Source organism: Heptranchias perlo, unplaced genomic scaffold (genome assembly GCF_035084215.1).
Source record: "Heptranchias perlo isolate sHepPer1 unplaced genomic scaffold, sHepPer1.hap1 HAP1_SCAFFOLD_59, whole genome shotgun sequence".
Taxonomy (NCBI): Eukaryota; Metazoa; Chordata; class Chondrichthyes; order Hexanchiformes; family Hexanchidae; genus Heptranchias; species Heptranchias perlo.
Window position 1 is genome coordinate 995602 of NW_027139612.1, and position 23536 is coordinate 1019137.

At 45.0% G+C, this 23536-nt stretch overlaps 4 non-coding genes and 1 pseudogene across 4 annotated transcripts; 2 read left to right on the plus strand and 3 right to left on the minus strand.

Moving 5' to 3' along the window:
- The window catches only part of LOC137316330 (zinc finger protein 271-like), a 212561-nt pseudogene that overhangs the window by 16874 nt on the left and 172151 nt on the right, over positions 1–23536 (minus strand).
- Positions 1584–1671, plus strand: trnap-cgg (transfer RNA proline (anticodon CGG)). Its single transcript is given in 2 exon segments — positions 1584–1619; positions 1636–1671. It is a non-coding gene; the product is annotated as a tRNA-Pro (tRNA).
- trnal-cag (transfer RNA leucine (anticodon CAG)) lies at positions 6084–6166 on the minus strand. The gene has a single exon. It is a non-coding gene; the product is annotated as a tRNA-Leu (tRNA).
- Positions 6245–6317, minus strand: trnan-auu (transfer RNA asparagine (anticodon AUU)). The gene has a single exon. It is a non-coding gene; the product is annotated as a tRNA-Asn (tRNA).
- On the plus strand, positions 7450–7522 carry trnav-uac (transfer RNA valine (anticodon UAC)). The gene has a single exon. It is a non-coding gene; the product is annotated as a tRNA-Val (tRNA).

Genomic DNA, 23536 nt, shown 5'->3' on the forward strand with positions numbered 1-23536 from the left:
GTTGTTCGGTAGGGAGTTCCAGGATCCAACGGCGATGAAGGAACGGCCGATATATTTCCAAGTCGGGATGGTATGTGACTTGGAGGGGAACGTGCAGGTGGTGTTATTCCCATGTACTTGCTGCCTTTGTCCTTCTAGGTGGTTGAGGTCACGGGTTTGTGAGGTGCTGTGCAAGAAGGCAATCGAGTAACAAGTCGAGCAATGTATTCCGCTCAATCATTGATCATTCGATTCAGATCTTCTGCTTTTCAGCTGCACTTCCCCCCAAACATTGCAAATAATTTTGCTCAGTATTTGTTTCGCTTGTTTAATATTTTGTTCTCCGGCTTAGCTAGATTAACATTTCATTTCAATTATCAATGACAGGGAGCAATGAACAATGAACTAGTGAGCAAAGTTTCGTTTATTATTAAAAAGCAGTGATTCCGAAATTATCCAGGCTGATATTAATGGTATAAGAAGTAGTGATTTCGACATGATTTAAATACGCAGCCTTCAGAATCCAGAGTCAGACGCGCTACCGTTTCACCACGAGGTCTACTGATGGCATAGATTATATATATATATATATATATATATATTATATATACTTATTATATACTTAAATATATATGTTTGATGCAGTGTTCCCTTATGGTTGGGAATAGTTCATTGCACAAAAATAATTCAAGTCTGTGAGACATTTAATGTTTTTTTAATCGCCATTAATACGTTCTGTTGCACACTGAAGGAAATGCTAACTTGTTTGCCAAGTGACAATTAAAACGTCAATAAATCTTTGTGTTTTGTATGTCATGAACTTTTATCCCTTCCCGTTTTACATACTGTATTTTAGGAGTCTGCTTATAAGTGTTTAGTGCTTATTATACCAGGAATCTGGTGTAGCCGTTGTTAAATTTAAAAAGGTTTGTAGCCCCTTTCATGCATGAACAAACTCGACCCTGAAGGTTGATGGGGAGCAAGTCCCAACAACATGCTTCCCTCCGAGGTTAAATCGGGGACTTTCTGCGTGTAACTGGTGAACATGATAACCGCTGCACTATGGAAATGAGAAACTTTTAGTTCTTAGCTCTGAAGGAAGTGTCTCGGGAAAACATGAACTGTTGACTCTCTTTGCACTGACTCTTTTCACGAATATTTCATCGATCGAAACTCTCCAAGTCACAGGGAAAAAATGTCAAAGTCATTAAACTCCCGAATTAGCCCCAAAATCTATCAATCTCAGTTTTGAAATTTTCAATTGACCCCCAGCCTCAACTGCTTTTTGAGGGAGAGAGTTCCAGAATTCCACTCCCCTTTGTGTGAAGAAGTGCTTCCTGACATCAACCCTGAACGGCCCAGCTCTAATTTTAAGGTTATGCCCCCTTGTTCTGGACTCTCCCCACCAGAGGAAATAGTCTCTATCTGCCCTGTCAAATCCTTTAATAATCCAAACACCTCAATTAGATCACCCCTTAATATTCTGCACTCAAGGGAATGCAAGTCTGGTCTTTGCAACCTGTCCTCATAATTGCTTATCAAGGATAGCCAACAAAAAGGGTTTTACGACGGCTGGCTCTTTAATGCGTTGGGTTTTGTCAACGGGCTCGTTGGTCTAGGGGTATGATTCTCGCTTCGGGGTTGTCTGTCCAAATATGTGAGAGGTCCCGGGTTCAAATCCCGGACGAGCCCTTATTTTACTCTTCAACTTCCAAAGACAGAAAAGTACCCAAATCAACCCACATGAGTGAAACAATTCCAATGTTTCATACTATTCCCAAACACAACTGCCCAACGTGGTTCTGATGAAAGGTCATTGACCTGAAACATTAACTCTGTTACTCTCTCCACAGATTCTGCCTGACCTGCTGAGGGTTTCCAGAATTTTCGATGTCATCAGAGTATCACTTCCCTCATCACCTAACTACACTCCTCCACTAGATGCAGCCTTGTGGTGCAAGCAGGCTCCTTCGGCACAGCCAGGTGTTCTGCTTTAGGCATTAATTATAACTATAACTTTGGAACTTGTTAGTTAAAACATATGGCCTTGCCCATTGACCAGAGAGCAGAATGGTGTTTATCTCTCACCAGTACAGCCCTTTCCCGCTGCATCAGCTTGGAATGATACGTAGCATTCATACATATCTCACACCTCTCCTGCTTCCCTGTGAAGCTGGTAAGACGAATAGCACACAATGCTGTCTGACACACATACACACCAGCTCTGAATGATTTAAAGGCCTTGTTATGATTGTCAGAGAATTGTTTATATCAAAAGGATAATTAAACTTATGAGTATTATGATATCAGCTCCGATCCAAGAGTTTCTGGACTTCAGAATCTACTCGTCTCTATATTAAACATATGGATGCATATAAAATGAAGCAAATCTGTCTTACGATTGTAGTTTCATTCTCCCAACAGAGATTTATACTTCCTTACTTAAGAGGCAAATGGTAAAGGTTAACATTAATTCAATATAAAGACTAACTCTTTCCTTACAATACAGATACCCCAAACTAATATAACACCTCAAACTGATAGAGCTTCTCAAATTAAAACAGTACCTCAAACTAATACGGTACCTCAAGCTAATACAGTACCTCAAACCGATACAGAACCTGAAACATAAATTAATACCTCAAACTAATACAGCATCTCAATCTAATACAGTATCTCAAAGCAATAAAGTACCTCAAACAAATACAACAGCTTAATCCAATACAGCACCTCAAACTGATGCAGAATCTGAAATTAATATTTTTTTTTTATTCGTTAATGGGATGTGGGTGTCGCTGGCGAGGCCGCTATTTATTGCCCATCCCTAATTACCCTTGAGAAGGTGGTGGTGAGCCGCCTTGTTGAACCGCTGCAATCCGTGTGACGAAGGCTCTCCCGCAGTGCTAATAAGTAACAGACAAAGCAGCGATTAGCGCGCCGGTTGCAGGAGAGCTGGTTGGCGGTGATATCGATGCTGTGAGCGAGATCAGACCGTTTCCATGTTTCCACAAACAATGTTCCTTCCTTTATTTCTGGAAAAGTAACACTGATAATGGACAACTACATTTCTGTGGCTGCATCAGAAACTTTGGCCAGGTGACACGCTGCTTTCGTGTATCTTGCAAGCAGCCACACCGGTTGGTCTCTGTGGCGCAATCGGTAAGCGCGTTCGGCTGTTAACCGTAAAGGCTGATGTTTCGAGCAAGAAAACACTCAATCGCCACCGATCCTTCTCTGCAGCCTTCCTAAATACAGCGCAGTAAATGTATCCCTGTGAAATGAGCTCCTGGACAGTAATACGGAAATTAGTTTGGCTGAGGGGTTATATCCATATCACAGAGCTTGAAGCATCAATTTTCCGTAGTGTAGTGGTTATCACGTTTGCCGAGAAAGCGAAAGGTCCCCGGGTCAAAACCGGGCGGGAACGTTTTGAAACCTTGTCCCCATTAAAAATGATTAAATATTTAACGATTCACATTGCTGAATGATGTGAACAAAGTCCATATCTCCCAGCCCTGTTCATGCAGTCCGCTGAGAGCAGGCGATGAATGCCAGCGTGATATTCGGGGTGAAGGCTGCTTCCAAGACTGTCTCATTCCCGGTGGAATCTGGCGGAGATTTGATAAGCCCGATCTATTTAACCAATATATGAAACGGTGTTTGAGAAACATTCAAAAAATATAATAACATCCAGGATCCTGTCTTCAGAGTGCGTGGCGCAAAGGTCTGACTCCAGATCAAAAGGCTGCGTGTTCACATCACATCGGGGTCACTGTTTCTTTCACCGCTCACATGAGACTGGATAATTCCCGAATGAAGGTTTCAATTGCTTTTTCACACAAAACAAAACCGAAGTTTGGTCTGAACCCTGACTCAGTACCTACCCAGTGGCAGGGAGGGGAGCGCCTGATACCCTCATTTATTTCATGCAACAAACTGACACGAACACTGGTATTGATTCAAAATCGACCTGCAGATGGACACACACAGAAAAAAGACAACCACAGAAACAGACAGCAACTACTTGTGTATATATATATATATATATATATATATCTGTATATATCGCCTTTAACGTGGTCAGACGATTTAAGCTCGGTGAACTTGCTTCTGCTTTCTGAACTGTACTTGTCCATCCTTCAGAGGTCACGGGAAATATATTTTTTGCCTTTCGAAAAAAGACGCGAAAAGCAGAGACATGTTTTGTTTTCAACACGGCTGGTGAAATGGCCGGACTATCATAAATTGGGGGTCGCCTTTGAAACACTGAAAGGAGACTACCTAAAAATCACTGAGTGCAAATTTAAAATCACGGTCACTATTTATTTAGTTCTGAAAGAAATAACAATAAACATGGCATGATGTGGAGATGCCGGTGATGGATTGGTGTTGACAATTGTAAACAATTTTACAACACCAAGTTATAGTCCAGCAATTTTATTTTAAATTCACAAGCTTTCGGAGGCTTCCTCCTTCCTCAGGTGAACGTTTGTTGGAAACGTTTGTCATTTCCAACAAACGTTCACCGGAGGAAGGAGGAAGCCTCCGAAAGCTTGTGAATTTAAAATAAAATTGCTGGACTATAACTTGGTGTTGTAAAATTGTTTACAATAAACATGGCAGTCAGCGTCCGCGGTGAGACGGTGTCGAACTTGTTTGCTGCGAAGTTCACCGCTGGGCTAAAGTTGAAGGACGCGAACCCACTCAATGCAAAGAATGAGCTCAGAACCAACAGGTCCCGTCAACGTCAAACACCTCCTTTCTTGTTCAATGGAGGGAGCAGAGGCGTGTTCATCATCAGACGCCAGCAACTTTAAGAAATGGAACAGATAAAGGCACAGATGCAAGTTCCAAATCTTTTCAATGCAAAGTTATTTCACTTTATTTGAAGTGTGGTGAGGCTGAAAACGGGTCCCAGATGATTTGCGTTCACTCGTGACTTGTTTTCCAGTGTTTGTCCGTCAGATTTGCAATTCAATTTGTATTGGATATTGAAGATATTTCAGGATGATTGCACATCATACCATGTGTAAAGCAACCATCTTGATAACTTCAATCATCACACACTCTACATCGACGCTGCAGAGGCCCCAGCACCCCTTTCAATATTGTTTTTCTTAACTCACAGTATTCAAAAGGGAATTGGATAAAAGCTTGGATGGAAACATGTTCAGTGTTATGGGGAAACAGCAGGCGAGTGGGACGAACTGGACAGCACTTTCAGAGAGCTGGCACAGGCACGATGGGCCGAATGGCATCCGAATGGCGCTGTCCTATTCTATGATTCTATGAATAGGTCAATTTCCACCTGTCACTAAGCCTCTCTAAATGGAGCGCAGTAATCGTGTCCCTGTGAACTGAGCTCCTGAACAGTAATACGGAAATTAGCGTGGCTGAGCGGTTTGAAACTGTGGTTCGGCTCCTAACAGGAAATTTCCTCTCCAGCTTTGATTAGTTTATGAATTATCTCCCCCCTTTCGATCTTAAATGTCTTTATATTTTGTTGATCTCTTCTTCTCCTGTCATGCCCACAATATTAGTCTCCCTGGTAAATACTGAAGCAAAATGATTATTTAATATTTCTGCCATTTCGCTGTCATTGCCTGTGAGTTTGTCATGTGTATCCCTTAGTGGCCCTATTCCAATCCTACATTTTCTTTGGCTGTTGATGTGTCCAGAATACTTCGCTTTTTTGATATTCCTTTTTGCCTTTCCAATCGTTCCTTCGACTTATTTCCCAGTCTTTTCACATTCCCCTCTCTCCTTTATTATCTCGTGTGTGCCTTTTTCTTTTGTTTCAATTTTGTCCTTATTTCTTTATTCATCCCTGTTGTATCATTTCTGGCTAGTTTTTTCTTGCTTTGTCGTGGGATATATTTCTCCTGGACTCTATCGATCATCGTTTTAAATGTTTCCCACTGCTGTTCTATTTCTTTGTCCCGGTCATTAATATGTCAAACATTTCACCATTCAAAACTTCTCAAGTCACATGTGCATGACAAAGCCAGTTGCTTTTGTGGGAGGAGCAAATCAACTTGGCAGAAAAATCATCTGCATCCCAATCCACAAATAAAATATTTCCACGTCTTGGTAAAAATCAGCAATGTCAGAAGTGGGATTCGAACCCACGCCTCCAGAAGAGACTGCAACCTGAACGCAGCGCCTTAGACCGCTCGGCTATTCTGACTACCGATACCATGCTTTATTCTGCATTATTTCTGCACTGTTGGCCAGTGATAGCAGCATGAAACTTAAAAATGGTCCTCGCCTAATGTGGGGCTCGAACCCACGATTCTGAGATTAATAGTCTCATGTTCTACCAACTGAGCTAGCCAGGCCTGAGTACTAATAACCGCCTTATCTGTTATTGCAGCAAGCAGGAGAAAGACACCATTTCAAATGAGGGACAGGATCAACTGTCACTTCGAAAGGCACGGACCAATCAAGGGCAGTCAGCATGGATTTGTTGAGGGGAGGTCGTGTCCAACTCACCGAATTGAATTTTTCGAGGAGATGACAAGGAGGATCGATGAGGGTAGCGCAATTGATGTAGTCTACATGGATTGTAGCAAGGCTTTTGAAAAATTCCCACATTGCAGATTGGTCGAAAAAGTAAAGGCCCATGGGATCCAAGGGAATGTGGCTTGTTGGATCCAAAATTAGCTGAGTGGTAGACAGCAAAGGGTAATGGTCAACGGGTGTTTTTGCGGCTGGAAGGCTGTTTCCAGTGGGGTGTCGCAGGGCTCGGTACTTGGTCCTTTGCTTTTTGTGGTGTACATTAACGATTTAGACTTAAGCGTAGGGGGCATGATTGAGAAATTTGCGGTTGACATAAAAGTAGGCCGTGTGGTTGATAGCGAGGAGGAAAGCTGTGGACTGTGGGGGTTCAGGCAATTTTCTGATAAAAAAAACACTCAATCTGTCTCTGAACTTATTTTGAACGAATACGTGTGTTTGACCCGGCACAGGCACGATGGGCCGAATGATCTCCTCTTGTGGACTAACATCATACCATGATACTAAGTGTTGTCAGATGGAAAAGCAACACATTCCAAATAAGAGCAGAGAGAGGAAACGAGTCTAACAGCATAACAGCACGGTGAGATATTGTATTTGAGAAGGATGAGGAGTGATAGTTTATCATGGTTGGAGTCACATCGGGTATCATTTGTGACATTGAGAAGGACCATTTCATGCTGCGACAGGGGCGGAAACCTGATTGGAGGGATTCAGCCCGGGCGCGGCCCCATCGTGTGCTGTGAGACGGAGGGGGGCGGGTGGAAGCAGCATAAAAGTTTAAAACGGTACTCGCCCAACGTGGGGCTCAAACCCACTACCCTGAGAGTTTTTAAAGTTAAGGGGGAGCAGCCACTGTCTGTGTCTCCAGCTGCAATGGAAAGAACACATTCCAAGTACGAGCAGAGAGAGCACACCATTCAGCTACCCATTGTGTTACATACCATGCCATCGGTTTCCGTAGTGTCGTGGTTATCACGTTCGCTTTACACGCGAAAGGTCCCCAGTTCGATCCCGGGTGGAAACATTATGTTGGAACTTGGTCTCCACAAACAGAAGATCGATTTTCTTCTCCTGCCAAAAAGGGAGACAGTGGCTGTTGCCGTATTCTTTGTCACCTGCATATTTTACTTCATTAAACAGATCATTTTGAGTGAGAGAAAACTGATCCACAGTGACGCTCTTTTCAAGTTTTATTCCCTTCTCATCTGGAAGGATATATTGGCTTTGGAAATAGTGGCTTTTGAAAGGAGTTAGTCGGGTGGGATGGACAAACCTTTTCCAATGGTGGGGGACAATGGAATACGAACCAACCATCCACCAAGTTCTCCCGAATTCTCCGGTGCAATGGGAAACCGGCCAACAAAAGCCCTTTCATTGACCGTGGAGGTTCAGACAATTTTCTGATAACAAAGCGCTCAATCTATTTCTCTTGTCTCTTTCCCGATGTTTCCGGATACTGTCTGCATCTCTGCCCTGTGTTTATCTCACTATGTGTCCACCTGCAGGGTGGTTTTTGAACGAAGATGTGTGTTTGTCTTCTGTTATTTGCATTAAATAAATGAGGTCATCAGGTGCTTCCCTCCCGGCTCGAGGCAGACTTTCGAGCAGGGTTCTGTTAATTGTGAAGACGCAAAGAAAACTTGAATTGCAGAATTGTTTCAACCGGCTCTCAGGGAAAAAACTGTGATCCCCACGTGATTTGAACACGCAACCTTCTGATCTGGAGTCAGACGCGCTACCGTTGCTCTACGATGCCTGGGTGTTTTAATGGGTGATTGTTTCTATCAATGTTTGTCAAGCACCGCTTTTGAGCTCCAAGATTGGTCGAATGGGTTGGCTTTCAAATCCCCGCCCACTCCCACCGGATGTCAGGCAGCATCAGAAGTCGCCGTCACCTGTCAGCGGCAGCATGGCGCTCGCTTCCATCGCCTGCTGTCAGCGGACTGCAGCAAATCCAATTACATTCATCCTGCACCCAGAATTATCACATCACAGGAAAAGGATGTGGGAAACTGCTCAAGTTACAGAACAGGAGGGGAAACTTCTAAAAAACACTTAGACTTTCGGTGTTTAGACTTCGATTAGAACTGCAAAAAAGAACGTGTGAAAATATAAACTGTGGGTGTGATGTTTCTGTCTGTCGGAAACTGCTCAAAATACATAACAGGACGGGAAACTTCTGAAAAACACGTGGACTTTCGATGTTTGGACTTTGGTTAGAACTGCAAAAGAGAACGTGTGAAAATATAAACTATGGGTGTGATTTTTATATATAAAGTGAATGTTAGCGGATTTCTCCCGTTACTGTGGCAACTATGGGTTGTTAATTCATCAACAATAACTTCCGCTAGATTTTAGCCCGAGTGGTTACAAAATAGCAAGTTTAGTAGATTGACTTACAACAGAATTGTACCTCAGCTGTCTTCAACATTACATTCAACAGGATTATTATTATAATATAACTGTCTACAGATTACATTAATGTCAAGCAATCAACACAACCTGACCTGTCTGCGAATCCAGATGTATCAGACCTGACCTTTGCGGACTGCCTGTGGCAATGGACTTCTGACTGACCCCTATTGAGAGGTCTAACATTTGAGAAGGGAGCATGCCCTATCTTTATACGATTCGGTTACATTGTTCTGTACGTAAGCACCACTGATCATAACTCATGATCGTAAACCATCCGACTTTGCTGACTCTCAGAAACCACCAAGGATTGTTTCATGTCTTCGTGCTTATTTAGCCTTTCTCCGTCATCAGGTTTTATATGCTTATACTAGGTAAGTACAACCTGGAGATCAGGTGTCCAGGACACCCAAGTTTCTGTGGACATCAACATTTAATAGTTTCTCACCATTTCAAAAATATACTGTTTTTCTGTTCTTCCTACCAAAGTGAATAACCTCACATTTCCCCACATTTTGCTCCATCTGCCACCTTCTTGCCCACACACTAAAACTGTCTATATCCCTTTGCAGACTCTTTGTGTCCTCCTCACAGCTTACTTTCCCACCTAGCTTTGTATCATAAGCAAACTTGGATACGTTAAACTCGATCCCTTCATCAAGTCATTAAAAGTCTTCGATCGGCATATACATAGTAAACGGGTAGTAAGAGGAGGGGTAAGACCGATTAGGGACCAAAAAGGAGATCTACACATGAAGGCATAGGGCATTGCTTAGGTACTAAATGAGTATTCTGCATCCGTCTTTACCGAGGAAGAAAATGCTGCCTAAATGACAGTAAAAGGGGAGGTAGTTGGGATACTGGATGGGGTGAAAATTGATAAAGAGGAGATACTAGAAAGGCTGGCTGTACTTAAAGTAGATAAGTCACCTGGTCCGAATAGAATGCATCCTAGGTTGCTGAGGGAAGTAAGGGTGTAAATTACAGAGGTCCTGGCCATAACCTTTCAATCCTCCTTAGATACAGGGTTTGGTGCCAGAGAACTGGAGAATTGCAGATTTTACACCCTTGCTCAAAAAAGAGTGAAAGGATAAACGCAGCAATTACAGGCCAGTCAGTTTAACCACGGTAGTGGGAAGCTTTTAGAAATGATAATCCGGGACAAAATCAATTGTCATTTGGACAAGAAAGCCACTGTGGATTTGTTAAAGGCAAATCGTGATTGAGTTTTCTGATTAGTTAACAGAGACGGCTGATGAGGGCAATGTGGTTGATGTTTTGTATATGGTCTTTCAAAAGGCGTTTGATAAAGTGCCACAAAATAGGCTTGTCAAAAGGGGCGATAGTGGCTGCTTGCTTATTCTTTCAAAGCGCTTTCTTTTATTTCACTCAACAGATAACTTTGAGTGAGCGAAAACTGATCCACAGTGACGCTTATTTCAAGTTTATACCCTTTGAATCTGAAAGGATATATTGTCCTTGGAAGGAGTGCAGCACAGATTCACCAGATTGTTACCAGGGTGCGATGCCTTAAATTATGAGAAGATGTTGTATAAACTCGGCTTCAAGTCACACAAGTCACACTGCAAAAAGTTTTCATTTTTCTTACGTACATTAATGACCTGGACTTGGGTGTACAGGGTATAATTTCAAAGTTTGCAGATGGCACAAAACTCGGGAATCGATCAAACAATGTGGTGGATACTATCAGACTTCAGGAGGACATAGACAGCCTTGTGAAATGGACTTTATTAATAGGGGCATAGAGTAAAAAAGCAACAAAGTTATGACAAACGTTTACAAAACACTGATTAAGCTGCAGCTGGAGTATTGTGTTCAATTCTGGGCACCGCACTTTCGGAAAGATGTCAAGGCCTTGGAGAGGGTGCAGAGGAGATTTACTAGAATGGTAACAGGGATGAGGGACTTCAGTTGTATGGCGAGAATGGAGAAGCTGGGATTACCCCATAGAGCAGAGAAGGTTAAGCGGAGATTTGACAGAGGTGTTCAAAATAATGAAAGGTTTTGATAGAGCAAATAAGGAGAAACTGTTTCCAGTGGCAGAAGGGTCGGTATCCAGAGGACACAGATTTAAGGTAATTGGCAAAAGAGCCAGAGGCGACATGAGGGAACATAATTTACACAGCGAGTTGTTATGATCTGGAATGCGCTGCCTGAAAGGCCGGTGGAAGCAGATTCAATAGTAACTTTCAAAAGGGGATTGGATAAATACTTGAAAAGGAAAACAAATTGCAGGAATTCTGAGGAAAGAGCTTATGGGTGGTGAGACCATTGGATCGCACTTTCAAAGGGCTAGCACAGGCACGATGGGCCGAATGATCTCCTTCTGTTTTGTAACATGTTAAGTGTTGCTGGACGGAGAAGCAACACATTCCAAATCAGAACAGAGACAGGAGAGTAAGTCAGTTCACCATTGTTGTTAATGAAATAGTCGCAGTTTCCGTCGTGTAGCGGTTATCGCGTTTGCTTTAACTCACGAAAGGTTCCCGAGCATAAACATCCAGGGAGGAGTTTTTTTATCCTGCCAAAAAAGGCAAAACCTTTCTGCTGGTGAGGGAGTCTAAGTCAATATCACAATATCACAATCTCTGTTTGACGAGTGAAAACGGCCATACGCATCACTGTGAGTGTCAGAGACGAGTCTCTCGGTGCCGCGTCCTGTACAGTGAATGTCAAAACTTTTAAAAGTTGCAGAAAGTGTTAGGGATTCAGTTACACAAACCTCTAATGGGAATGAGATTTTGTCAGAGGTTGCAGCCTTCTCAACTTCTCTTGCCCTTTGTGAGGCAACTGCTCCGGTTTAAATTCACAAACTGGATGAGTTGGTGATCACGGTGCACCAGACTCAGCGGTCCCGGGTGAGACAGTGAGAGAAATCAGCCCGGGGGCGGCCACAATGTGCGCGGTGACACTGCACGGGAGGTCGGGGGGAGTCAGAGCTGGGGTTCACCCCTGAAAGCAACAGAAACAGTTTAAAAGAGAATTCGCCCAACGTGTGGCTCGAACCTACGACCCTGAGTTCAAGAGGCTCATGTTCTACCAACTGAGTTCGCCGGGCCTGGAATGTACAGCTACTCTTAACTCGGCCCTGGCTGTCCAGGGACAGCAATCCCAACATAACGTCCATTTCATTGGCTGTGTTTATCTAATTGTCTGTGTCGACCTGCAGGTTGATATTGAACGAATCCGAGTGTTTGTCTTCTGTTTTTAACATTAAATAAAAGAGGGCATCAGACACTTCCCTCCCTGACACTGGGGAACAAGTGAGACAGACTTGTTATTGTGAAAACGCAAATAAAGCATTAATTGCGGAATTTTACAGACTCTTATCAGCGCCAAAAGTAGCTTTACACCCCAATAAATAAATAAATGATACAAATAATACAATAATACATTTGTAAATAACAGAGTCACGAAACCAAAAATATTATTTGTACCTAATGTAAACACTCCCAGATATATTTGAAAATCTGCCATGCCTTCCCTGGTGGTCTTGTTGTTCGGATTCGGGACCTTCACAGCTGTGGCCTGGGTTCGATTCCCGGTTTGGGAATTTTGCTCTGACAAAAAACAAACGCAAATTTTGTCGAATCATGGCAAATTCACCGCACAGAAGGAGGCCATTCTGCCCATCGCGTCCGCGCCGGACGAAAATAAGCCACCCAGTCTAATCCCACTTTCCAGCACTCGGTCCGTAGCATTTTACGTTACGCCACTTCAGGTGCATATCCAAGTATTATTTAAATGTAACGAGGGATTCTGTCTCTTCCACCCTTTCAGGCAGTGCGTTCCAGACACCCACCACCCTCTGGGTGAAAGAAATTCTCCTCAGCTCCCCTCCAATCCTTCCACCAATCACTTTTAATCTCTGCTCCCATGTTATTGACCTCCCTGCTAAGGTAAATAGGTCCTTCCAATCGCCTCTATCAAGGCCCTTCATAATTTTGTACAACTCAATTAAATCACCCCTCAGCCTCCTCCGTTGCAAAGAAATCAACCCCAGCCTATCCAATCTTTCTTCACAGCCAAAATTCTCCAGCCCTGGCAACCTCCTCGTAAATCTCCTCTGTACCCTCTTTAGTGCAATTACATCTTTTTTGACCAGTCTGCCAATTGGGACCTTGTAAAAGCCTTGCTAAAATCCATGTAGACCACATCAAAGTACTCCAGGTGTGTTCTCACCCAAAGCCCTATTTAATTGCAGCAAGACTTCCTTATACTCCAATCTCCTTGCAATAAGGCCAACATACCATTTTTCTTCCTAATTGCTTGCTGTACCTGCATGTTAAATTTCTGTGATTTGTTTACAAGTAAACCCAACTCCCTCTGAATACCAACATTTATTGGACTCTCACCTTTTGAAAACTATTCTGCTTTTCTATTCTTCCTATCAAAGTGGACAATTTCACATTTTCCCACCTTATACTCCAACTGCCACTTTCTTACCCAATCACTTAACCGTCCACCTCCCTTTGCGTCCTCCTCACGGCTTACTTTCCCACCTACCTTTGTATCATCAGCAAACTTGGATCCATTACACTCGGTCCCCTCATCTAAGTCATTAATATAGAATGTGAACAATAACTGCAATATAAATTGTCCGCCCAGGATCGAAAGCAGGGCCGTTCACGTGTAAAGCGAACTGTTAACCACTACACCACAAAAAACCGCTAGTGACTGATACCGGACAGGGGGGAACTGACCAGTCACCTCTCTCGGCTCTGATTGGGACAGTTTTACCTCTCTTTAAACAACATCTCTCCTGTCCCCTGGACTAGAATCATAGAATATTACAGCACAGAAGGAGGCCATTCGGCCGTGTTGCCCTGCCGACTCTTTGAAAGAGCTGTCCAATTTAGTCCAAAATACCCAGCCTTTTCCCCGTAACCTTGCAAATCAGTCCTCTTCAAGTACCTGTCCAATTGCCTTTTGAAAGTTCCTATGAAAGCTGCTTCCACCGCCCTTTCAGGGAGTGGCTACCAGATCGTAACAACCCTCTGTGTGAAAAAAAAATCTCCTCATTTCCCCTCTAGTCCGAAAAGCTCTCAATCCTTCTCCACGGATGCCTTTTTACAAACATTTCATTCATCAAAACCACACAAGTTACACAGGAAAAAGTTTTCATTTTCAAGTAATTAACGTTCCGAAGGAGCTCCCTAATTTCCCTCCCCTAACCTTATGAATCAGATCATTCTCGTCCGGATCCTTTTCCACATGAACCGACCTCCCCCCTCACCTCAGGAAGTAGCCATTCTGATTCTGTGACTGTGGCCCGCTTTGTTCGGGCAGTTGGTTTGACAGGGACCTCACACCGCACTCTCCTCCCGTATTTTGTTCCACATCCGCAGATTGGGGTCGGGCCTGGAGTGACTTTTTTTCTCTGTCTCACCCGGGGCCGCTGAGTCTCCAACTCAGATAACAAACCAGCTCTCCGACACCCGATCACCAACTCACCCAGTTTGTAAATTGAAACTGGAGCAAGTGCCTCGTCAGAGAGCAAGAGATGTCGGGGAGGCAGCAACCACTGACAAAATCTCAAGCTCATCAGAGAGGTTTGTGTCTCTGAACCCCAAATAACCTTCTGCTCCTTTTAAAGTTTTGACCATTGCACACGAGGCGGCACTGACAGAATCGTCTCTTGCACTGACAGTCAAGCAAGCGGAGGGTTCATTCGCGAAAGCAGCGTAAAAGTTTCAAACAGAATTCGCCCAACGTGGGGCTTGATCACACGACCCTGAGATTAAAGTCTCATGACCTACCCACTGAACGAGCCTGGCCTGCTGAAATGGCTCAATTTGGACTGTTATTGCAGCGAGGCAGCTGCTGGCTCCGCCCTCGCGGCTGAGTTGAGAATCGGAGAAGGATACAGCTCAGAAGCAGGCCATTCGGGCCATCGCGCCCGTGCCTTGTCCTACAAATCATGTACCAGATTCTCCTGAATTCTGAGGTGTTGAACGAAAGCGAACAACAAAAGCCCTTCCATTCGACCGTGGAGGTAGAGCGAGTCCCACAATAAAAACTCACCCAATCTGACCGTGTCATAAGTCACATTTTCTATATTTAATTGTACTGGAAGTTTCAGCAGTTCATTCTGATGAATTATTCACACCACGGCAGCTCGCATTCCCTCGCAGTCGCCCTCTCTATCACTCACTCTACTCTCTTTCTCAAATCCATTTTCATACCGATTAAATCCTATCATCCTGTGACTGCATTCTGTTCACCAGCCACGTGTTCCACCGATTCCATTCTCAGTCAGTTTGTTTAACAGTGAAGCCTCTGTGGAATAGTTTAATGTTTCTACAGATCATCCGATTCTCCACCTGTTCACCTACACTGTTCACTTCATCTACAAATCTTGGAATAAACAGAATCAAATCCCTCTCCCAGGCAGATCTCACAATAATTGGGATTCCTTCTCCTGCAATTATAAAGTAAAGGGATAGATGGTGGGATTGTTCAATTAACAAAACGCCAACAGAATACTTATAATCTACAGATACATAGAAGGGCTCCTGATTCCAACAGATAGAGTGCGAACTGATACAAGATAACATCAAAACATTTCATTTTACAGTGAAGTCCAGTGACAGTCAGTGAATTCATCCACAGTGAAGCAGCGAAGGAGATTTTAAAGATTCAGCAGCAAACTCAGTTCAGTAGCCAGACATCTGAAGCGGCGTCAGATACACACATAATGAAATAATATTTCATAACAGTCATCACCAATAAATACATTGAAATCCCAGTTAAACTGAAGCATGTTATTGGGGAGGGAGGACATTCCGCTGCCTCCTTGTAACACTGAGACCGTGAGCTGTCTCATTATCAATCACTGAAAACACATTGATGAAAACATATTCCAGAACAGGTTAGTTCCACACGATGGAAATATTAACAGCTCCTGGTGGTCTGATACCAGCTCTTAGTCCTGACAGCGTCTGATTCCAATACATTCAGTACGGGAATAATCCAGTAATAATGCCAGGTTTGTAAGTACAAAGGTCACCACAGATATAATATAACTCCTACAAGTTCGAGCGTTCAGAAGGAAAGGAGATAGCATGAGTCAACAATATATTAATACAGGGAATAATCCAGTAACAATGCCAGGGTTGGATATACGAAGTTCATTACGGATATAATGCAGCTCCTACAAGACTGAAAGAGCAGAGACTTAACACATTCCATCATTCAACCAATAGAACAGAACAGGTCACTGTGTAATATGTGTAGGGAGAAAAAGTAATTTGCCAATTACAGCATTAGACTTAACACTGATTTAAACCATTAACAGCTGGGATAATGGCTTACCTGGAATTCCAACGGCTGCAAGAACAGGATAATGCATGCGTCGTACATGAATTATTACTGGATATCCCATTTCTGTGAGAAGCACTGACTTCTGTTGGCCTGGAAACCACAGCTCCGGCAGGCACTCTGAGCTGATCCATTCCAACAAGCCCTGATTTATACAGGGGAGAAGTCTCCACTGACACGGTTATCCTCCTGACCATTGCTATTAGTTACAGTCAGTTTAACAAACACATTACATCAGCAGCTTTGACTCCGATGTAAATAATGTGGTGAATAAAACACGAAGATCTCAAAGTCCAGGATATTACCTTGACCACACCTCTCTCAGGAATAAAGTTTAAATCTGTTCTCATACAGGACTGATCCAATGATAATGAGCGGGTCCAATTACAGTTTTTATATAATTGTATTGACCATGTTAACTCCTGGTGATTCCTTTATAAATGCTACCGATTCTCCGCATTGTAGACTGAATCCAGGGACACAAGCAGGGTTGGTTGAGGATTGCAGCCGAGAAATGACTGTGGGTGATATTAGCGGACGGACACTGAACGTGTCCCATTGACATTCCTCTCTCCGCTATTACTGCAGATGTTTACCCGTTTATTCTACATTGGCTGACGGCTCCAGTAAAATTGGCCCTGTGTAACACCGAGCTGAGCTCATGACCCGATTTGGCATCCATCGCAAAGGCCCCGTGATTCCCTCACCCGCCTCCATTCCTTCCTCAGCCTATTGCCATTGAAGCCCTCATCAATGCCTCTGTCCCCTCCAAACTCCATTCCTCCAATGCACTCCTGGCCGGCCACCCAACCTCCACCTTCCATAAATGTGAGCTCGTCCAAAACTCTGTTATTCATGTCCAACCAGCATCAGGTCCTGCTCGGCATCGCTGACCCTCACTGGCTACCAGTTCCTTAAATTTAAAGTTCTCATCCTTGGGTTTGAATCCCTCCATGGCCCACCCCTCCCCGTCTTCACACCTATAGAAAACCCACCAATGACCTTCTCATTCATCGGACACTGGTCTCCTTTGCTGGGTCTACCCTCTCTTGGTTCCACTCCCCTATCTGATCAGAGCCAGGAGAAGCTTCTCTTCCCACCCTATCACCGTTATCTCTGATGTTTCTAAAGGTTCAATCCTTGGCTCCCTCCTCTTCCTCATCTACATGCTGCCCTTTCGTGACATAGTCCACAAACACGGATCAGCTTTCAGATGGACGCTGATAAAACCACGGCCTCTCTTGACCCTCCGTGCAGGACAGAGAGATCTGAGCTTATGTATAAACAAATCTTTGAAGTTGGCAGTCAAGGTTGAGAAAGCAGTTAAAAATACATGCAGAATCCTGGGCTTTATAAATAGAGGCATAGAACACAAAGGCAAGGATATCATGATGAACCTTCATAAAACACTGGTTCGGCCACAATTGGAGTATTATGTCCAGTTCTGGGCCCCGCACTTTAGGAAAAATGTGAATGCCTTAGAGGAAGTGCAGAAGAGATTTACTGGAATGATTCCCGGGATGAGGGACTTTCGTTGCATGGATAGACTGGAGAAGCTGGGGTTATTCTCCTTGGAACAAAGAAGGTTGAGGGGAGATTTGAGAGAGTTGTTCAAAACTATAAGGGGTCTAGATAGAGTAGATAGAGAAAAATTGCTCCCATTGGCGATAGGGCCAAGAATCAGAGGACATCAATTTAAGGAGATTGGCAAAAGAACCAAAGATGTCATGAGTAAAAACCTTTTTACACAGCGAGTGGTTTGGATCTGGAATGCACTGCCAGAGGGGATGGTGGAGGCAGATTAAATCATGGCCTTCAGAAGGGAACTGGATAAGTACTTGAAAGGAAAAAAAAATGCAGGACAACGGGGAAAGGTCGGAGGAGTGGGACGAGCTGGATTGCTCTTGCAGAGAGCCGGCACGGACTCGATGCGCCGAAAGGCCTCCTTCCGTGCAATAACCTTTCTATGTTTCTAAGACTCCAATGTTTTTGTGTTTGTCAGACCCACATTCTGTTTTAGATGAGACACAATTTCCTCCAGTTAACATTTGGAAAGTCCTCGCTACCGATTCCATCCCACCCCTGGCTTTTTGATTGGTGAGTCGCTCACCACACCGGTCCTCCACTTCTGGCAAATTGTGCATCCGCAGTTCATTTGTCCTTCTTTTGACAGCCGTGCCTTCAGCCATATCCACGCTCCAATGTGGTCTCCGTAAGCCCTTCCATCTTCCTCTCCTCGTTTCAGGTGCCAGCTGTGGCTCAATGGTACCACTCTCACCTCTGAGTCAGAAGGTTGTGAGTTCAAGTCCCATTCCAGAGACCTGAACACATAATCCAGGCAGACACTGTAGTGCAGTATTGAGGGAGCACTGTTCCATCGGATGGTCAGTACTGAGGGAGCACTGTCCTGTCGGATAGTCAGTACTGAGGGAGCACAGAGCTGTCGGATAGTCAGTACTGAGGGAGCACTGTCCTGTCGGATGGTCAGTACTGAGGGAGCACAGTTCTGTCGGATGGTCAGTACTGAGGGAGCACAGTGCTGTCGGATGGTCAGTACTGAGGGATCACTGTGCTGTCCGGATGGTCAGTATTGAGGGAGCACTGTGCTGTCCGGATGGTCAGTATTGAGGGAGCACAGTGCTGTCGGATGGTCAGTACTGAGGGAGCACAGTGCTGTCGGATGGTCAGTATTGAGAAAGCACTGTGCTGTCGGATGGTCAGTACTGAGGGAGCACTGTGCTGTCGGATGATCAGTATTGAGGAAGCACTGTGCTGCCGGATGGTCAGTACTGAGGAGCACTGTGCTGTCAGATGGTCAGTACTGAGGGTGCACTGTGCTGTCGGATGGTCAGTACTTAGGGTGCACAGTGCTTTCGGATAACCAGGACTGAGGGAGCACAGTGCTGTCGGATGGTCAGTGCTGAGGGAGCACAGTGCTGTCGGATGGTCAGTATTGAGGGAGCACTGTGCTGTCGTATCGTCAGTACTGAGGGACCACAGTGCTGTCGGATGGTCAGTATTGAGGGAGCACATTGCTGTCGGATGGTCAGTATTGAGGGAGTACTGTGCTGTCGTATCGTCAGTACTGAGGGACCACAGTGCTGTCGGATGGTCAGTACTGAGGGAGCACAGTGCTGTCGGATGGTCAGTATTGAGGGAGCACAGTGCTGTCGGATGTCAGTATTGAGGGAGCACAGTGCTGTCGGATGGTCAGTATTGAGGGAGCACTGTGCTGTCGGATGTCAGTATTGAGGGAGGACAGTTCTGTCGGATGGTCAGTACTGAGGGAGCACAGTGCTGTCGGATGTCAGTATTGAGGGAGCACTGTGCTGTCGGATGGTCAGTACTGAGGGAGCACAGTGCTGTCGGATGTCAGTATTGAGGGAGCACAGTGCTGTCGGATGGTCAGTAGTGAGGGAGCACAGTGCTGTTGGATGGTCAGTACTGAGGGAGCACAGTGCTGTCGGATGGTCAGTATTGAGGGAACACAGTGCTGTCGGATGTCAGTATTGAGGGAGGACAGTTCTGTCGGATGGTCAGTACTGAGGGAGCACAGTGCTGTCGGATGTCAGTATTGAGTGAGCACAGTGCTGTCGGATGGTCAGTATTGAGGGAGCACTGTGCTGTCGGATGTCAGTATTGAGGGAGGACAGTCCTGTCGGATGGTCAGTACTGAGGGAGCACAGTGCTGTCGGATGTCAGTATTGAGGGAGCACTGTGCTGTCGGATGGTCAGTATTGAGGGAGCACAGTGCTGTCGGATGGTCAGTAGTGAGGGAGCACAGTGCTGTCGGATGGTCAGTACTGAGGGAACACTGTGCTCTTGGATGATTATAAGAACGTGACGAATAAGGAGCAGGAGGAGGCTATACGGCACCTCGAGTCTGCTCCGCCATTCTATCAGATCATGCCTGATCTTCAACTTCACCTCCACTTTCTGGGCCAATCCACATATCCCTTCATTCCTTTCTCGTGCAAATGTTCATCGACCTCAGCCTTGAATGTACTCAACGACTCACCATCCAGACTCGTTTGGGTTTGAGAATTCAAACGATCACAACCATCAGTGAAGAAATTCCTCCTCCTCTCAGTCCTAAATCGCCCACCCCTTATCCTGAGACTATGATCCCAAGTTCTAGACTCTCCAGCCAGGGGAAACAGCCTATCAGCATCTATCCTGTCAAGCATTCTGAGAATTTTATAATTTTCAATGAGATCACCTCTCATTCTTCTAAACTAGAGAATATGGGCCTTTTGTTCTCAATCCACCCAACAATGAGGAAAATTGCCCAGGTGTGTCCTGTCCACAAAAAGCAGGGCAACTCCAATCCTGTCAATTACCGCCCCATCAGACGACTCTCAATCAACAAAAAAATGATGGAAGGTTTCGTCGACAGTGCTATCAAGCGGTACTTACTCTCCAGTAACATGCTCACCGATGCTCGGTTTCGGTTCCGCCAGGATCACTCGGCTCCAGACCTCATTACAGCCTTGGTCCAAACATGGATAAAAGAGCTGAATTCCAGAGGTGAGGCGAGAGTAACTGCCCTTGATATCAAGGCAATATTTGACTGAGTGTGGCACCAAGGAGTCCGAGTAAAATTGAAGTCAATGGGAATCAGGGGGAAAACTCTCCAGTGGCTGGAGTCATCCCTGCAACAAAGGAAGATGGTGGTTGTTGGAGGTCAATCATCTGAGCACCAGGACATTGCTGCAGAAGTTCCTCAGGGCAGTGTCTTCGGCCCAACCATCTTCAGCTGCTTCATCAATGACATTCCCTCCATCATAAGGTCAGAAATGGTGAAGTTAGCTGATGATTGCACAGTGTTCAGTTCCATTCGTAAATCCTCGGATAATGAAGCAGTCCGTGTCCGCATGCAGCAAGACCTGGGTAACATGAGGCTTGGGCTCATAAGTAGCAAGTAATATTCGCGCCAGACAAGTGCCAGGCAATGGCCATCTCCAAATAGATAGAGTCTAACCACCTCCCCTTGATATTCAAGGGCATTACCATCGCCGAATCCCCCACCATCAACATCCTGGGGGTCACCATTGACCGGAAACTTAACTGGACCAGCCACATAAATACTGTCGCTACAATAGCAGGTCAGAAGCTGGTTATTCTGCGGCGAGTCACTCATCTCCTAACTCCCCAAAGCCTTTCCACCATCGATCAGGCACAAGTCAGGAGTGTGATGGAATACTCTCCACTTGCCTGGATGAGTGCAGCTCCAAAAACACTGGAGAAGCTCGACACCATCCAAGATAAAGCAGCCCGCTTCATTGGCACCACATCCACCACCCGAAACATCCACAGGATGCACTGCAGCAACTCGCCAAGGCTTCTTCGACAGCACCTCCCAAACACGCGACCTCTACCACCAGAAGGAAAAGAGCAGCAGGTACATGAGAACAACACCTCCTGCAAGTTTCCCTCCAAGTCACACACCATCCCGACTTGGAAATATATCGCCGTTCCTTCATTTTCGCTGGGTCAAAATCCTGGAACTCCCTTCTTAACAGCACTGTGGGAGAACCTTCACCACACGGACTGCAGCGGGTCAAGTAAGCTGCTCACCACCACCTTCTCAAGGGCAATTAGGGATGGGCAATAAATGCTGGCCTCGCCAGCGACGCCCACATCCCAAGAACGAAGAAAAAAAATCTCTCCCCTTATGACAACCCTCTCATCCCAGGAATCAATCTGGATAACATTCGTTGCACCGCCACTAAGGCAAGTTTATCCTTCCTTAGATATGGAGACCAAAACTGTACACAGTATTCCAGGTGTGGTCTCACCAAATCCCTGTACAATTGTAACAAAACTTCCGTACTCTTGTACTCCAACCCTCTTGCAATAAATTCCGACATACCAATTGCCTTCCTAATTGCTTGCTGTACCTGCATATTAACTCTCTTTTTTGTGGACAAGTTCCCCCCAATTTCTCGGAATAACAACATTTAATAGTTTCTCACCATTTAAAATATATTCCGTTTCTCTATTATTTCTACCAAAGTGAATAACCTCACATTTCCCCACATTATACTCCATCTGCCACCTTCTTGCCCACATTTAATCTGTCTATATCCCTTTGCAGAATCTTTGTGTCCTCCTCCCAGCTTACTTACCCACCTAGCTTTGCATCGTCAAGACACTTGGTACATTGGTCAGTACTGAGGGAGTGCAGTACTGTCGGAGGGTCAGTATTGAGGGATCGCAGTACTGTCGGAGTGGCAGTACTGAGGGAGTGCTGAACGTTCGGAGGGGCAGTAATGATGGAGCGCGACAATTTCGAAGGAGCCAACTTTTGTAGGACACGTTAAACCGAGGGCGCATCTGCCCGCTCAGGTAGATGTAAAAGATCCACCGGCAATATTCAAAATAGTGTAGAGGAGCTCTTCCTGGTGTCTTGGCCAATATTTATCCACCAACCAACATTACTGAAACTGATTTTCTTCTCATTTATCTCAATGAAATGTGTGGGATCTTGCTGTGTGCAAATTGGCTGCAGCGTTTCCTACATTACCACCGTGACTGCACTTCACAATGTACTTCATTGACTGTTTTGGGACGTCCTGAGGTCTTGAAAGGCGCGATACAAAGGCAAGTTCTTTCCTTCTTTCAGACCTCCCGTGAAACCCATCTCTTGCTTCAAGCTTTTGTCAACCCTCCTAATTTCTCCTTCTTTTGGGCCTTCTTTCGGGCACTATCGGGTCCTTCTCTCCTCTGCCAAAACTGCTTACTATTCCAGGATCATCCTGGAATGTAAAGATAACCCCAGGCTTCTCTTCTCCACCAGAAACCATCTTCTTAACCCCCTCTCCCCTGTCCCCTTCCACCATCACCTCCAACGAAAAGTGCGAGAAGCTCATGGAATTCTTTGTCACTAAGATGGAGACCATCCGTTCAGCTGCCTCGCTTCCCCTCGCCCACCGAGGCAAACTTCCCCTACGGCTCTCTCCTGCCCAAGCCCTGAACTCACATATTTCTCTTGTTTCTCTCCTGTTTCTACTCATACCCTCTCCGAGCTCATCTTGACCATGAGACCCACCTCCTGCTCCCTCAACCCCATTCCCACTAAACTGCTGACCACCCAACTTCCCTTCTCGAGCCACATGTTAGCTGATATTGTTAACGGTTCCGCTTCTCAGGTACTGTCCTCCTCCACTTCAAATCTGCAGTCATTACCCTATCCTCAAAAAAACACTCTTGACCCCTTTGTCCTTGCAAACTATCGCCTCCATCTCCAATGTCCCTTTCCTCTCCAAATTTATTTAAAGTGTTG